General features: G+C 39.6%; 1 protein-coding gene across 4 annotated transcripts in view; it reads right to left on the bottom strand.

The window, feature by feature from the left end:
* The window catches only part of foxp2 (forkhead box P2), a 117,799-nt gene that overhangs the window by 92,419 nt on the left and 8,209 nt on the right, over positions 1-17,171 (bottom strand). For all 4 annotated transcript variants that reach the window (XM_028043833.1, XM_028043827.1, XM_028043829.1 and 1 more), the window contains exons 2-3: positions 15,393-15,463; positions 14,762-14,824 (exon numbers count right to left, since the gene is read on the bottom strand). The gene's annotated coding sequence lies outside the window, so the exon portion shown is untranslated. The remainder of the gene's footprint in view (positions 1-14,761; positions 14,825-15,392; positions 15,464-17,171) is intronic.

Raw genomic sequence — 17,171 nt, 5'->3', positions numbered from 1 at the left:
GCAGTCTTACAGTAGTGTCTGAGCATGGAGAGGAAGGCTCCAGAGACTTAGGACTCTTGTCTGTGAATTGTTGCACCCCCTCTTAGTCAACTGCTGCGTAGCTTGCATGTGTTGCTTCCATCTAAGTCTGGGAAATCAATCAATTGTCAAAGAAATACCTCTTACGCCAGATGTGGCACTTTGAAAAAAATATATATTAAAGTCCAGAGATTGCTTAAATGAAACATTTCTGAAAGGTTAAATTGTCCGCTTTGAAATTCAGCTTTGTGTTTTATGTATCTCCTCAAAGTTAGTTAAATAAGTGTGTGAAAGTTTCAGCTTGAAATATAATATATCTGAACAATTTAAGGAGAATGAGAGACAAATGTTTCTCTAGCAGGTGACTTTTTCCTTTTGTTCTTTTTACAAGCCTTCAGTAGTTCCGCTTCTTGACACATACACACAGAGCATAATTATAAATGCAAGACTTGCTATAGGGAGCTGAACTTTTCACACCTTTCAAAGCCACAAAATTGGATGGTTTTGTGGTTTGTGCAGCTGCCCCTCTGCACTAATGCAAGGCGGTGTCATATGAAAAATATTCCTCTCCCCAAACCACAGGGGCTGGTCATTAATGAAACACAGGCCGAGCGGTGAGGTCATACAGAGTCTAGATTTCAGCAGCCACACTTAAAAAACCGCTCAGAGAGAATAGAGCAACAAGAACACAAATCAGATTCCAGCTCCAAGTACGGGGAAAATAAATAAATAGAGAGAGGTGCTGGCCCCCTCTCACATTTTCCCCCCAGTGCTCTGCAAACAACCGTCAACTGCAGCTCAGAAACAGCTCACAATGAAAGCAGACTAAACAATCTGGTCCGAGCCAAGGAAAATGCTAAGCAACTCTGCACACAGGATGCCTCACCCTAATAGCCAACTATCAAATCTCACAATGGATTTGAGCCATTTGGCAACATATTTCACAGCAATCTAGACGGTGCACCTTTAGTTTTAACAAAGTGTAGCGAAGATTAAAAACGGGAACTTAAGTTTCATTGACAGACAAATGTCTGTTTGATATAAGTTGGGTTTGTGCAGCTTACATGAAAGCAACTCACCGCAAATGTGTTTCATATTTCATACACCTACAGGTTTTTGCCCTTTTTTTCCACTTTAAAACCACAAACTTAAATGTATTTTTTCTAGGATTTTATGAAATTGACAAACACAAAGTAGTGCATCATTATGCTTTAACTCACTGTTAAAGCATAACAGTGCTTTAACAGTGAGCACTGTTGCTCACTGTTAAAGCACTGTGAGCACTGTTGCACTTTTGACTGACACTGTTGTGTCAGTCAAAAAGACTGACACAAAGAAAGCACAAACACGGTAAAGGCAATTTTTTCTTGCTGCAGTGATTATTTATAAGCAAATGTTGGCTCTACAAAATATTTACTCCCTGTGCCTCAATACATGGTGTAAGGTAAGGTAGCAAAAAATAGGGTGATAGCAGCATCATGCAATGAGGTAAGGTGGGTTCTACAATGTTTTGATGCAAAGGGACTAATAATTAAATGAATAAAAATCTCACGTTTTAGAATGCTATTAGGAAACAAGATTCTAAGGCGATGAATAATTTTCCTTCCACTTGACAATCCCACTAAAATACATTAAAGTTTGTGATCGTAGCACAATAAGAAGTAAAAAAAACATAGAGGGTGCGAATACTTTTGCGACAAGCTCGTATATGCGTTCAAGGTGGGGAAAAAAGTTTTGTGTCAAATAAGAACCTTGGGTCTTGTAAACGAGTGATTAAAATCATCACCATTAAGATAAACACGACAAATGGGTCCCCGAAGATGTGCATGGCGAGGAGGAAGAGGCAAAGGGCAAGCCCAAGTAAGCAAGAGGGATCGGCACAGTGTGTTCCGGAGGTGGGTATGCACTAGTAACAGGAACCTTGGGACTGATAAAAAAAAAAACAAAAAAAAACTGGGTTACCAGAAGGGGAGCGGGCTCTAAACAGGAAACTAATGGGAAACTCTCCACCATCCACCATGTGGCATTGTATTTTCCAGCCAGTCAAAGCCACACTCACAGAGACCCCATGACTTCAAACAGCCAAAATAGCAGCACATTCATGAAACAGAACAGAACTACAGGGAATTTTAAAAAAAGGGCAGGAAAAAAGAAAACACACACACATACATGCACCCACGCACACGCCCGCACGCAGTGACTCACACACATCCACGAAAAGGTAGCAGACCTCGCCAGCAGATGGTAAAATTAACATTTCAACAGTTCCTTCCTTTCATGTAGGTCTCGGCAGAACTTTTTTCTTTTTTTGAAAAGAGAAAAAAAAATAAGAGGGGCTTGGGTTTTGGTAAGATATAGTGGTGTAGAAGGCATCTGGAAAAGGGGAAGAGGAATATTGGCTTATGGCTCCTGATGGTCCACCTCTATGAAAAATTAAATAGGTCTGTTTTGCAGCTTTCCCCTCTCTGGAGTACCCTCAGCTATGTTATGGAAACATCATCTCGGTAATTTATACGCCACAGAACACCTGGTGATGAAAGAAAATAAACTATTCTTCTCTTTCTTTCCCTCTTTCAAACCCAACTCTTTTACTTTTGGGGTTCTTTCTTTCCACCGTCCATCCAAGTTGCTAAATTTGCAAGATGTTGGCATGCATTTCAAGGTTGAGTCATCAACAATTTTTTAATTTCTTTATTCCTCCCCCTCAGATTTTGTCTTGAATTTTTGATATAAACTTCAAAAGACGCCACAGAGATGTCATCATAGAAAGAGAGGAAGTCTAAAGCATCTCTAATAAAGACCCAAACAATGGACAGCCTCTCTCATTTCCGACCCTGTCCAATGGAGCGTCTCAATAGTGCCCATTAATTTGGACACAGTTCTGGCTAAATTACATGTGTTCCACCTCTGTGACATTTTAAATGCAATTAAAAGCTGGTTATGGAAGTGTGCATGGACTTCCCTGTGATGAAGGGAAATCATTGACGTGATTAACATGCAAACGAGCTCACGCTGGCAGACTAGATTGGGGTTTGAAAACCTCAATTACTTTTGTGTGATTATCTATTTACCAGTACACAGATTTCCATTTCTCATCTCTAGCCGAGTTCCTCACGCATGAGCCTCAATTATACATGGCCCACCTTTATTTATGATGCGCACCAAGCTGAAATACAAGCTCTGGTTATTTTTTTTTTTTTACTATGATGTATTGCCTCTTTACAGGCTGCTCACAAGGCGGGACCACCAGGCCAACACTTTCTAATGCCGAACCATTTATTTTTTGAGGACTTAATATGATGTTGACCAATCGCCACCCCGCAGTTTTCCCATTCATCTATCCGGCCCCCTCTTTATAGTACCTTGCAAAAGGCACTGTAAATGTGAAAAAGGTTCATGTCCTCTCATATTTTGTCTTGTTCCAACCACAAACTTCAGTGTGAATTCATGTGATAGATAAACACAATGTAGCAAGACGAAAATATGTGTATACTTTGTGAATAAAGCTCTACATTAAAATATCAACACTAACATCTTTTATTGGAATTACAGATGTTAATATTTTGGTATTTGCTTAGCACATTTTAAGTAAAAAGAATCCCCTAACTGAAACGCCAACTCAATTGTGAACAAACGTTTTTAGCTCCTGCCACAAACCATTCTAACACATAAATATGTTTTGATCTAAACCAATCAGCAGCTCTGGCTGTGTGTTTTTGGGTCATTGTCCTGAAAGGGAAATCTCCACCCCAGACTCCCGTGTTTGGCAACCTCTAACAAGTTTTCTTCCAGCTTTCTCCTGCTTTTAGCTCCTTACATAGTTAACGCTGGCTAGCAGCTACTCTGCAGCCTCCCCAGTGTTAGCATGGGTCTCTTGGCTGCATCTCTGAATAATGCTGTCCTTGCAAGTTTGCTTAGATTTTCCGTTGTGCCATGCTGTTTCTATTTTCTTTACTTCTCTGTGAGAAGTTCAGAGCTTGGAATCATGTTTTATAACTTAAATCTGCTTTCAAACTTCTCCACAGCTTTATTGCTAACCAGTTTGGTCAACATCTAAGTAGCTCACATTTGAAGGCAAATGTTTTAGTTTATTTATGCAAATCAAAGTAAATGAGGTAGCATAAAATAAATGTGAAAAATTGTGCATCCTTTTCCAACATTTATCAATTATTAATTTCCAATAGGTAAAAAAAGGCTGAAGACTGTTATTTCTGAATCCAAATAAGAAAACTTAAGTGTATTAATACTTCTGCAGACTGCTATAAACCCAAAATTATTCTCGGTTTTCTGTTACCCTAGATGACTAATTCATAAAACTGTGCCAACTTGTCAATTTCAACTCAACCTAAACTGAGAGCCTCCAAAAGTGCAACCAAATTTTAAACATGTAGGTCAAATAAAATTAAGAAATATGCTTTGACTTTTTTTTTGTCCATTTACTTTGACAAAAAAAAAATCTTCTAGTTCAAAAACAACTTCAAACAACTCAAGATTCATTGTATTATTTTTTTTTTCAACTTTTTATGCATGTGATGCTTATATTTTGCAAGCACCTGAAAATATACAAAAGTTAATGTGTATTTGTATTTCAACCCCTTTACTTGAGCTGTAATGATTTTAATGTGACTTCTGCAGCTTGGGGGACAGGAAGAGAAACGAAAGAGATGCATCTCTGTGGCACAGCCATGCTTTCTTCCCCCCCACATTGTGCCCAGCATGCATAAAACATGCCCTGTTGCTTCTGTGGGAGCAAGAAGGAAAACAGTGCCATCAAGTGAAAGTACTGAGGATTCCTCAAAGAACTCAGCAGATCAGCTACATTATCAAAATGAATGGTGAATAAGTTGGTTTGATTCAGTAAACATCAAAAAGATATTTTTGTTTATATATTTGACTAATCTTCATCAGTGCACTGAATGGTTTTAGAAGAAACGTGGGGACGTTTTGTTCGAGTAGCGAGATGATAAGACTGTGAAAATGTGGTACTTTCTGCTGTACAAGCAACCTCTGGAACAAAGGGAATTATTACCATTGAACCCAGTTGCCAGGATTTGCCAGCATGCTTTTTTTAGTGTAGCTAAAGTGTAGCTAAAGTAGAAAAAGGAAGTGGATACAGCGCACTGACTGAGTGAAACTGGGAATGATGGGTAGAGACCCGAGTGAGACAGAATAAAAGAGAAAAAAGAGAGGAATGGCTTAGATAATAGTAGATAATGGACAATTAACTCAGCTAGTAGTGCTTGCTGCGGTTAATAGAAGCTTCTGGTGCAGCCAGTCCCCGATCACCACTCAGCCATGTTCACGCTGGTAACACAGGCGATACAAAGCTGCTGGCTACTGGATCTCAGAGGTGTACCGTGCCATATTAGAGATCTACACAATGCCTTCACACAAAGCTCGATACCAACAACCTTGTCCAAAAGTGCGAAGATAAGCACTCCAGTGATGGAAATTGTGTGGTGCCTTAGCCTCGTTCATTGTTTCATTTCCTTCCATTATCAAAATAAACCCAGAAGCTGTATATTTCTTTTTAAAAAGTGACATCCCGATGCATGCAGATGTGGAAATTAGCATAATTAAACCTATATAATAGCTCGCTGCAAAAATAAGCGTGTGGATGTCGTCTGCGTGCATCACAGAGACAATGGGTGTACTCATATGAAGTGATTTAAACTGCCCCCCCACCACTCACCCACCCCCAAGTCCCTTCAAGTCCCATCTAAATCTATTGATCTGTGAAACACTGGGACCCAGGGGAAGCAATTCACTTAATATCATACATCTAATGATGAGATGAATAACAATTAAACCATTTGGTAATTAAACATCTTACAAACCACTTAACTGACTGCGCGTCAGGAAGGGCTGGTGAGGAGGGGGTCGCAGGAGGTTGCGGTGATTGTTTTTCATTTTCTTACTTCACGCAACAGCAAGAGACACATGCCGGTGGTATGGCAGCGGATCAGTGGTGATGGGAGAAAATGGTAGCTGGCATAAGGGGAAAAACACACTGATGGTTGTTAGCCGCAATGGTGCTAATCTGACATGCTGTCAAAACGGCAGGAAAACAGTATAGCCGGGGCTTAGGATGAAGATGGCAACATACAGCAAATAACAGCTGAGTTTTAATTGATTCTTACCATGATTAGCTTGATAGCATGTTGAGAAGTAGCCAAGAAAACCACAGAACAGTTTTGGGGGAAAGAGGAGGGTTTAACAGTAAATACAATAACATAGGCCAGAAAAGTGATGGTAGATAGCATTAAAAAAAATTAGAAGGCAAAAATATTTTAGCACTGAAAATAAAAAATATACATAGAATTAAACATAAATAATTAACGTCCATTCTATAGTTTTTCCACAAAAAAAAGAGAGAAACCAAACCAGAAATTAGAAGGTCTACCATTACCACAATGGGTTAGTTCACACTGAGGTAAATTACATGCTGAGTGGGAGCTTTTATATCCCTGGGTTAGGAGGTGCCAGTATGTCAGATCCCTAACATACTAATTCCAGACAACTTTTCTCATGACTTTGTCTTTGCCACTGGATAAATTGCCAAGAAATCTTTAATTTCATAACTAAAAATTGAGTTGGGGATCTAGCTATCACCATTGTTGATTGAGTAGACATTGTGTTATGCTCTGAAGGTTGATTTGGGTATTCTAAGCCTAATGTTGTTCTTCTTCTGCAACTTTCTTGTGTCCTTGGCTGCTTTGCTTTGCATTTTATTAAGCTTTTCTTTCAATATTTTCTTTATAAATATAAGTGGAACCAACCATTGTGAGCTACAACCCTTTGCATGACTGACGAAGAGAAACTGTAAAATCGATGACCTTTAAAGTAATGTTTTAAACACGTCGCCCCTCCTTCCCAGTGAGTCAACCACAGCTAACTTCAGCTCATTCTCAGGGCATTTACACATCAGAAGATGTGTGTCGTGCTCCTTATTGAATGATAGCTGGTAAACATTGTCATTCCAAAAAGAGACAGGATTAAAACCTGCTTTGCCCACTGAGCGGAACAGTACGCAAAGAGAGGATGGGAACAATAGCCAATGGAGGACGGTATCACAAGGGTCCAATGTCTGCTGTGATGAATATGTGGGAGATTATAACCCATTCCATCATTTCCATAATGCAAAAGTCTTTTTTTTTCCTTCATCACCCAGCAGACTATTCACTAAATAAATGAGAAAACTATCACCGGCGTAGAAATATTCGACAAAAGGCAGAAGGGAACGAGAGTGAGATTTGAATGACCCCCCGTGCCTTTGACAATACAGACTCTGTCCGGACACATTCGGAGGCAGCGGAGTGAGTAAGACCTGGTAGAGTATTTATCATTGGGCACAATACAAATGTATTACCATGTCAGCTATACCACTTTACAGCACAGAATGGAACTTCAATGAGTGCGAGAAAACTTTCACATAAAACCAGGGGGAAATTTGAGGGCACAGTTCTTTTGACGTGTGGCTTTTCTGCCTCAATAGCACAAAAAAGCTCAAGAATCATTTAGTGGACAGTGGCTTTAAAGTCACAAAGACTCAAACCTGTGCATTTAACCAGTATGTTAACTATCCTACTGAAGATGAATAAAACTGCAATCGTTAAAAAATAAAAAATCTTCTGAGAATAATTGGCTAGTTTCAGAATCAAAGAAGGCAACTGCTGTTTGGTGTGTGTAAACTAGTTACACTCAATGAACATTTTTTATATTAAAATCAAAGGTTTCAATGTATTTTATTAGGATTTTTTGTGATAGTGTAAAAAAAGTAGTGTATGTTTATGAAGTGGAAGGAAACTGATACATGTATGGTTGCCAATAATTATTCCCAGTAAAAATCTGACAGATGTGATGAACATTTATTTAACTCCCCCTAAATCTGTACTTTGAAAGTTCAGATTTCCTCACATTATGATGCTGCCACCACCATGTCTGCAACACAACCGTGGTTGCTACTTTGCACAGGTCTATCTGTAAAGTATAGATGGAAAGCATGAACATTAATTTCCAAGTCTTGGCACATTTTCAACTTCATTTATGTGTTAACTTCTACTGGACCAATCAATTTGTTTTTACCTATCCCACTCAATTGTAGGCGTTTCTGTATGTTTTACAATTGTAGTCCTGCTGGAAGGTAAACCTCTACTCCTGTCCCCAACATATTTGCAACTTCTATCATCTTTTCCTCCATGACTGTCCAAATTCAAGCATACACTGGTCCTCTCAAATATGAATCTAACCCTGTTCCTGATGGAAAAAGAGCATCCTCAATGCGTGCCGCTACAGACACATTTTACAGTGGAAATAGTGTGGTCTACTTTAGCCTTTTATTATGTTAATATTTACAAATTAAGCACAGATACCCCTTGTATTATGGTGTTTACTGAGGGAGGGAACATCTCTACATATTCTGAGTCTGCCTGTTACTTCTATAGAGAGCCCCTCAAAAAACATTAGACTTGTGAAATTCCTGAGCCTTAGAAAGTATCTCCGTGCCCCAGCTCTCTTCACACCTCAGCATCACTGACATCTTTTCAGCCATTCACTTGATGCATTTCTGCTTCTTCATGCGAGTGTAAGTGAACGAGAGAGAGCCGCTGCAGGGCCAAGTGAATAGGAGTGTGTGTCATCTGCTAGTCTATCCCAGAGATTCCTCCCTTGGTAGCCTAGTTTATTTACTTTATCTGCAATATAATGCTTCAGTGAGCATTAGCAACTTTGAGACACAAGTTTCAATCAGCCGTCGAGCGGCTGCGCACGCCAGTCCGTGCGTGTGTTCGGCCAGGTGTGGAGAAAAGATGAAAACTGCCGTCAAAGAGATGGCAGAGCTATAAAGCGAAAGGCTGACAAAGAGGTCCCAAAATAATACACAAATAAAATTGGACAGCTGAAGGAGAGGAAGATTGGGGAGAAGAGAAGAGCACCAAAAAAGAAAGTCAGAAAAATAAACTGTACAGGACAGCATGGAGAGAAACTGAGAGGGGTGGGGGGGGGGGGGGTACTGGTGGGCTAAAGAAGTAAAAGAAACAGTGAGACAGAGCTTGACAGACAAAAGAAATGATAGAAAGAGACAAAAACAAAGTAAAAGAGAAAGTGAAAGGAAGGGAGAAAGTCGAGGCAAGAAGAAAAGATGTTCTCCCAGGGTAGCGTGGAGCAGGTCTTGTCCAATAAACACAGGTGAGCAGCTCGACAGCCTAAGACCACCAGGCTGACTGACAGCAGAAAGCTCTCACTGACCGCCAGCTTTATGTTACATGACACGAGGAGTGCAACTCAACTGACAAAGAGAAGCTGCCTGAACCTCTCAGAGTGCGGGAGGGAGAGGGTGAACGGCGCCCTATGCTCACTGTTTAAAGCAGCCTTCACGCACAGCGGCCGCGTTGATGCAAAACACGCAGCCCGCGCGCTCAGACAGGAGGAGAGTGAAGCCGTTTTCCTTCACAGGTGAGCAGAAGAAGGAAACACCCTAGCGCTTCGGTTAGTTAGTACGAAAAAGCGAGGAGCTGGAGCGCGCAGGGTGGGAGGGTGGTTTGTATGCTGTGTGCCGACTGAATCTTTTCCACATGACGGGCCTCGGGCTGTTTTTGTCAACTGCACTCTTGAGCAGCAAGGAGTCAGGTAGTGTGACCACATGATTGCCCAAGAGGCACCATGGTGAGAGGAGGGAGGGAGGGAGGGAAAGGGAAGCGAGGGCCTGGGAGAGGGAGAGATGTGGGAGCAGGGTGGTGAAGGGAGGGACAGGGGCCGATGCAACACGCATGATGAGGTGTAATCACAAACCCCATTCAGGGTGCAGTGGAGTTTGTCAACATACACACATTCACATTCCACTGTCTGTCAGCTCTATGACCCAAATCGAGCATGCTGGCTGAGTTTGTGTGTGTTTCTCGCCCCCCACACTATACACACAAGAATGCTTTCTACCCGTTTTGCCTCAAACCAGGTAGGAGCAGTTGCACTGTCTGGCTTGTGGGCTGCGGTGAGGAAGTCTTAGCGCGAAGATCTTGTAGGATTTTGCTGCCACTGGTATCCCTTTTCAAGCTGCGATCAAATGTTCATTTCGAACAAAGGACTTGGCTTGTTGCCTCTGGAGTAAAAGCTTTTCCACCGACTGTAACCGCGTTGTTTGATTTGAAATATTTACATTAAGAGAGACTGAAAATAGAAAGAAAAAAAAACTTTGCAAAAGTGTTTACACCCCTTGAACTTTTTCAACATTTTGTCACTTTAACTAACAAACAAACTTCAATTTAGTTTTTGGGGATTTTGTTTGGTGAACCAACACAAATTAGCCCACCTTTGTAAAGTAGAAGGAAAATAATAGATGGGTTTCAAGATTTTTTTTTAACAAATCAAATCTCAAAAGTGTAGCAGGCTTTTGTATTCAGCTGCCAACTTATGCTGCAACTACAGTTGCAAGTATTTGGGTTAGGTCTCTATAACCTTTTCAAGTAAAAAGATAAACTAGCTAAAAATGTTTCATGTTGAATTTAGACCATGTGAAAAGCAATTTTCCGTTCTCGACTCAAACGATAAGCATCCTCCAGCATGATCCGGTCACTACCATGTTTCACTATAGTGATGGTATGCTTAGGGCCCAGTGTAACTATTGTGACACCATTTCCTATTGATCAGTACTCTGCTTTGCCTGGACTGGATATATAAATATTTTTTGAGAACTGTTCCGTTTTATTTTTTAATCATATTTACAGAGAAACTGCCCATGTAGTGATGATATTTTAATGCTTTCTGAGCAGCACCAAGTGGTTAGATAATTATTAGCCAAACAGAGCCCAAAGAAAGTCATGTTGACAGTTTTGCCATCATTTCAGGCATCTAGTATGACAAGGTGAGTGAGGCATCCGCTTTTTTTGACAGGTCCAATAAATTTGTGGTAGCCTGGAATATTTGTTGAATAAAGTGAATATGAAATGTGTAGTACTAACATATGTGTAAGGTAACCCCACACTGTTATTTTACCATTGTGTCTTCCTATGGTACTGAAACCAAAGGTGGGATAGATAGGCACATGGGAAATATTATTGGCTTTTTGTCATCAATTTTGCACATAGGCCAAAATTTTCATCAAAGCTCCTTTTTCTATGTTGTAACCCCTGCTTTACATGTAGAAAACTTTAAACAGGACTTTCTTTAGCTAACTTTCAATAATATTTTCTATTAAACACTTTCGTAAACTTAATTACTAACCAGACATCTGAAGGAAATTGATTTAAGTAGATTTTAATTAGGAGTATCCGAGTAAAGGGGAATGAAAATTAACTGCTCTATGGCAGCTGTAAAATCTAAAACACAAATAAAATATTTGTCAGGATTTCTTCAGGCTATATCTAGTATGTATTTATTATCGTCTGATAAAGGAACTGTTAATGTGCAAAGATGAAAATGATGTAAATCAACATTCAATCAGAAACTTGAAAATTAACCTCATTTATATTAGATAAACAATCCGAACCCTACCAAAGTCTAAAAGTCATTTGTTGTTCTCTGAGGCTTATAAAATACTAAAAATAATTTTTTTTATTGATTATATATGTGTTTAAGACAAGGCATTGAGACAATGTTAGCATTTTAAAAATGTTTCACATATTTTAGATACAGCATCAACGTCTTGGCAGCCTAAACTGAAATAGTTCACCAGCAAGTAAAATGACTGTATATTTAGTTTATGTTGTGATGACAATTTCCCTTATAAAACATCGTACTGGTGAATGGCTAACATAAACTTTGGACTATGTGTGCAGTCTGAAAAATGAGGCTCCATGACAGTTTGCTGATAACACACGAGTTCAATCTGTCAGGGCAATCAGCGTTTAGACCTTGGGAGAAGAATGCAGGACTTGTGTGCAACTGATCCACTGGACACGATCACCTGCGAGTGAAGCCGCTCGTAATTCTTCCCACCTGAAAGACGGAGTTCAGCGCAAAGTCAGGCCTCTCTGGTCTCATCCCAGCCTCAGGTTGGGTTTCACAATAATCTCTGGCTTTTGGACGGATGCCATCCAGCCCAGCTTCCGCACTCGACGTTTCTCCAATTAGGTTGGGGGGAAAGGATAACACATGAAACACTAGATGCTTTTTTTAATTAGAGTCGCGCATGCAATGTTTGCAATCACTCATTTCAAGAGTGTCAGCCTTCTCTAAAAGAAGGTGCATAGTGCAATTGGAGGGGCTCCAAAGTAAGCTCAGGCCACCTTTGCTGAGGAAAAGCAGACTTTCTATCGTTTCTCTGAGAACATTTTTAAAGTACACATTCTTCCTTAAAATACCCCCCAAAAAATGGAACTTTGAAAAAGCTGGATGAAAGATAAGAGACACGAGGATCAATAGCCTTACTGAGACTCTTTATCTTCTCTTAAGCAATGATGGCTAGTCTCATTTTGAGCCTGTTCTACTTTGCACCTCCATTCTCATGGCAACTGTGCACTCTGGACAAACACTCTCCATGCAATTTCTTTTCTTCACTCCCGTCCGTCAACTCTGCACCTCCATATGCTTGCTTGCTTTTCTACTCTGACCCTCAATCATTTCTCTTTCAGATGTGTCGAATGCCTGACAGTTGCTAGGAAAAGCTATGGCACAGGGAGAAAAAAAAAGAGGAGGAATTTGAAATGTTTACACAGAGTTGGAAATCTGGACTCAAATCAGTCTTGTTATTATCAGCAAATGTCTAAGGAGAAAAAGAAAGCTGGGGATATAAATATCAGGTAGGAAAATATACCTCCCTTATGGAAATAATTTGAATAAAATCAGGAGACTATTTATCAGAGAGATTAGCAGTGGGCAGGTTTCCATTGGTTCAGCTACTTTTGCTCCACTTTGCTCACAGCATGACACCATCAGACCTCCGACTAAACTTTAAGTTGAAAAATGGAAACTTGGGAACTTGCAAAACTTTCAACACCTCCCTCTCCCCAAGTGCAAAGACAAAACAGCAGACCACAGAGACAAGAATGGCAGCAGAGCAAAAGCAAAGAGATGGAAAGCAGGGAAAGTAAACCTTTGATGAGTAAGACTTTTTTTGTTAAGTATCAGGGCTTAACTTTAAAATATTCTGGGTGGAAGTGAATGGGGGATTGACCAAGGGCCCTGATCTTAGCCACACAGTGGGGCACTGGGGTTAATGGTGGATAAGGATTAGAAAAAAAGGGGTTACTTTTCCTGATCTCCAGCCACCCCCACATCCCACTATCCAGTGTTCATCTTCTCCACCAATCCCAAACCGGCCACACAATAGAGGCTACCAATGGGGAATGGTCCAAGTCCCTTTGATTTTTGCCTTTACCCCATTGGCTGCTTTAAGTGCCCAGGGTAAAGACCCATGGAGGTTTCCCCTGTTTGCCCACTCACAGGGATGACAGTTAGCAGCTCAGAGAAACCATTTGGGGATTGAAAATGGAATGACAAGAGGTCTCTGATCTATGACAAGAAATCAATTTCAGACTGGAAATGTGAGCAGAGGGCTGTTGAGTCCAAACTGCAACTTCTTTAAAGAAACCAAAAGATGTGCTTAATTGCTGTATATTTTTCCTGTTCCCTTTTTTTGTATGTCTACACTGCAAGTGTGGCTTGCAGTGTTAGGGTAATTACACTTTTCTGCAATGATTAGAAGAACTTCTTCTGGCCAGCAGATATACAGAATCTTTGAAGATTTAACTGAAGTACTAGACAAATTAAGAACTAATATTTAAATCTCTTTTAGGTGGAAATCTGGACTAAAGAAACCCGGCAGTGCTGGAGAGTTCAGCATCTCACAAATTTGCTAAATAAATCTTCACCTAAAAGCTTCTGCTTCATATGTTTCTGCTTCATTCTCACTTATGTCAAGAGTTTAGATTACCTTAAAAGGGAAGTGGATGTAACCACAGAAAGTACAAGCACTACTTTTTTGATTAAAGTAAAACTTTAATCAAAAAAGTTTTTTAGTTCAAATGCTCAGTTGTTTCGATGTCTATATGCAATGACAAACACAAAACAAATCAACCTACAGCATGTAGGATGATATATTCATATCATGAAATGAAATAAAGGTTAAAGAAAGGTGCTTTGATGTAATCTCATCCTTTTCACATGTTTTAAAAACCTGCACAAGCTGGTGCACTTTATTTCAAAACAAAACAAAATTGGATTCTAAAATTCACATGATCAGATCTTAACAAATAATTCTAATTGTTTTACAGCCAGCTGGTCAGCTGTGTGCAGCAACAGGTGGGGAAGATGATTTTTATGTAATCCTTTACTCCATACAGGCAGAAAAAAGAAAAAAAAATTTATTCTGGCACTTTTTTGTAGCATTTCTGAAAAACATTTTAATATCTTAAATATTTTATTACCACATTCACCAATTAACTTGTAATAGATGTACATTATATGTGAGTTTGCCTACAGTTGCTTTTAGTTCTAAACTTTAATCTGTTCAACAGTACGTTGATTTTTTTTTTATTTACTTAATAGCATTGGGCTTTCTTTGATTTTGCAGTTTTATTCATTTACATGTATTGGGTGTTCATTTTTAATGCCTGTTGTTCTTAACTAGGTGGTGCTTCCACATCATTTCACATCATTTTCCTTGACCAAAGAAATATACTTTACCCACACTTCTTTCCAACAACAAAGAATATTGAACTAAAACTGAATCAACTCAACAGTTACTGACTGACACACATTTTCACAACATCACGAATGCAGAAGATCAAGTAAAATGGTCTTCACTTACCACTTTTCACCTCACACAGTGTGTCTTCTTCTTTCTATGGATGCAGAGTGTGCATATTTCATCCTAGAAGAGAACAAAAGGAAAAGAAGATATCTAAAATATAAAAACTTTTTTCTTTTTAAATACCTTTGGAGTTTGTGCTCTATATCTTTTTTCTTTGCCTAATTGGTAACAGGTCTAAACAAGGATACACTTTATTCAGCTTCATCTTTGAACAACTTCTAATGAAGAGATCATCAAAACAATAAGAAAAGCTGAAATCTCAGCTAGGCCACATTTGCCAGCCATAGTGCATAACTTCTAAGTGAGAGTAGATTGAAAATCCTTGGGGTGTGAAAACCAAACAGGCACAATGGAAAGGTTGCCCAGTGGAGGGGGAATTCTATCAGCGTGGACAAGATGAAGATTTGTTACATTTGAAGAGGAGGAATGAGAACCCTGTGACCCCCACCACTACAATACAATCACCCAAACACATAGAAATAAAATACTCTTAACACACCTTCGGATGATGCACGTTTTGATTTACTGCTATCTAAATACTAACAGATGAAAAGATATACGTAATACTGCTCTAATCTTTCCACAGGTTAAAGAGTTGACATGAGGGGGATTAGGTTCAAGCACTCACCCTAAGGGAGAAAACTTGCTGTCGTTGATGCTCTTCGCAGGCTGGGTTGGGAGTCCGGCGATGTCGGCTCACTAAGATAAGAGAGAACCCGAAAGTACTTAGTTAGTCCAAATCTGCTTCACAAAGTAGTTTCTTTTCTTCCCTTTTGATACATTTACTGCTTTTGCAGGCAAGTGTGGGCTGGATGGTGTGTTGCATAACTATTTTCTGCATGGTGTGTAGGTGAGAGCAATAAATTTTAAATCAACAAAGTGCACCTGGAATCGGCTGAGAAACTTGAGTGTGTGCGTATGTGTGTTTAAGTGCATGCGCTAACAGGCAATGTACAATATACTACCCCCAATACACACACACACACACTATAAAGTTGAAAGGTGCTGTGCCTGCAAGGCTCAAGCTCTCAGCGCAAAGTAAATCACACTGTTAACCTGACACCATTGATTCTCTCATGTACCCCATTCAGCGGCCTGCATCAAAACACACATGCTAGGAACCATTAGGATGAAGGGTTCTGTTGTTTTAATCACACCAGTACAGGACGAGTGCTCAGTTCAAGACTGCGGCTACTGATGATTCTCATTTACAGTAAAATAATAACAACAATAACAATAATAATAATAATTATTATTATTACTTTGGAGACTAGCAGCAGCAGATGGGGCACAAATTTTACACAATGGACTAGATGTTCCACTCTGAAGTGTGCATATTTGTGTGCGGGTGCACATGTGTGCTTTTCCCCTTTTATTCTCCCAGAATTCCAATGACCCCTACAGGCAACCAGCGGCTGCTGAATCCTGAGGAATGTGCTCTCTGAACTGTACAAAAAACCCCTCAGCTCAAAGTGAACAGCCGAAAAACAAAACATGCCAACTGTGATAATTTTTTGCTGTTGTGAGTTTCTGGAAAATGTTGCAGAAACTCACAACGATTGCCAGGGAACGTTTACTTAAAAGAGGGCACGGGGTTCACCCTAGTTCCTTAAGGTGAGTGGAGGGACAGACATAGATGAAAAACTGAGAACGGTATTTTTATTTTATACAATATTCTTGTATAGCTCATTTTGATTAACTTATTCGTGATTGGTCATAGTTTTTGTTGTTCTACACACGTTTTGTTTTAGCTATTTCAGAACTACTCCTTGTCAATAAATAGCTTTATTTCATCATTTTTAAACTTATCAGTTAAATTATTGGGGTGGGGGAAGGTTAATGTTCAATGCAGGAAGTACATTCTGGTCAGTGCTTATTTGTCTGCGACTGGTCTGGTTCCACAACTCCCAATCGACCACATAGCTTCTCACACTGAGCCAGGGACTGTTGGGGGTTTCCTCCTATTAAAAAGGGAGTAGTTTCTTTTCACTGTAACCATATACTTACTCAAAATGGGGAATTGCTGCAAAATTAACTTCTTAACTACTTCTGAATTCTACCTGTTTGTGAAATCTCTTCAAGTTAAATCTGTGTGAACTAGATGGTTAAACTTAATATTTGAGCAGTAACGTACATGATCTACAGTGAAATGATAACTTGATTTAGTTTGATGTGAATAAATACAGCTGTAAAACCAACAGTTTTGGATGGCCTTCAGACATAAAAATTTAACACCCCCATTCCTAAATTATTTGCTCCCACATACACTTCAACACCTTCAGGCTGCACATGTGTCATATTTTATTCACTAGAAAAGCATCTGGCATCCCATTAGTCTGAATAACCTCCAATTCTTGGATTTCCAAATACCACACGTGTCTCTTTGCCAAATGTAAAACCATTGGTA

This window comes from Xiphophorus couchianus, chromosome 17 (assembly GCF_001444195.1).
Source record: "Xiphophorus couchianus chromosome 17, X_couchianus-1.0, whole genome shotgun sequence".
In the NCBI taxonomy this organism is placed as follows: domain Eukaryota; kingdom Metazoa; phylum Chordata; class Actinopteri; order Cyprinodontiformes; family Poeciliidae; genus Xiphophorus; species Xiphophorus couchianus.
This window is presented reverse-complemented; position numbering and strand designations above follow the sequence as displayed.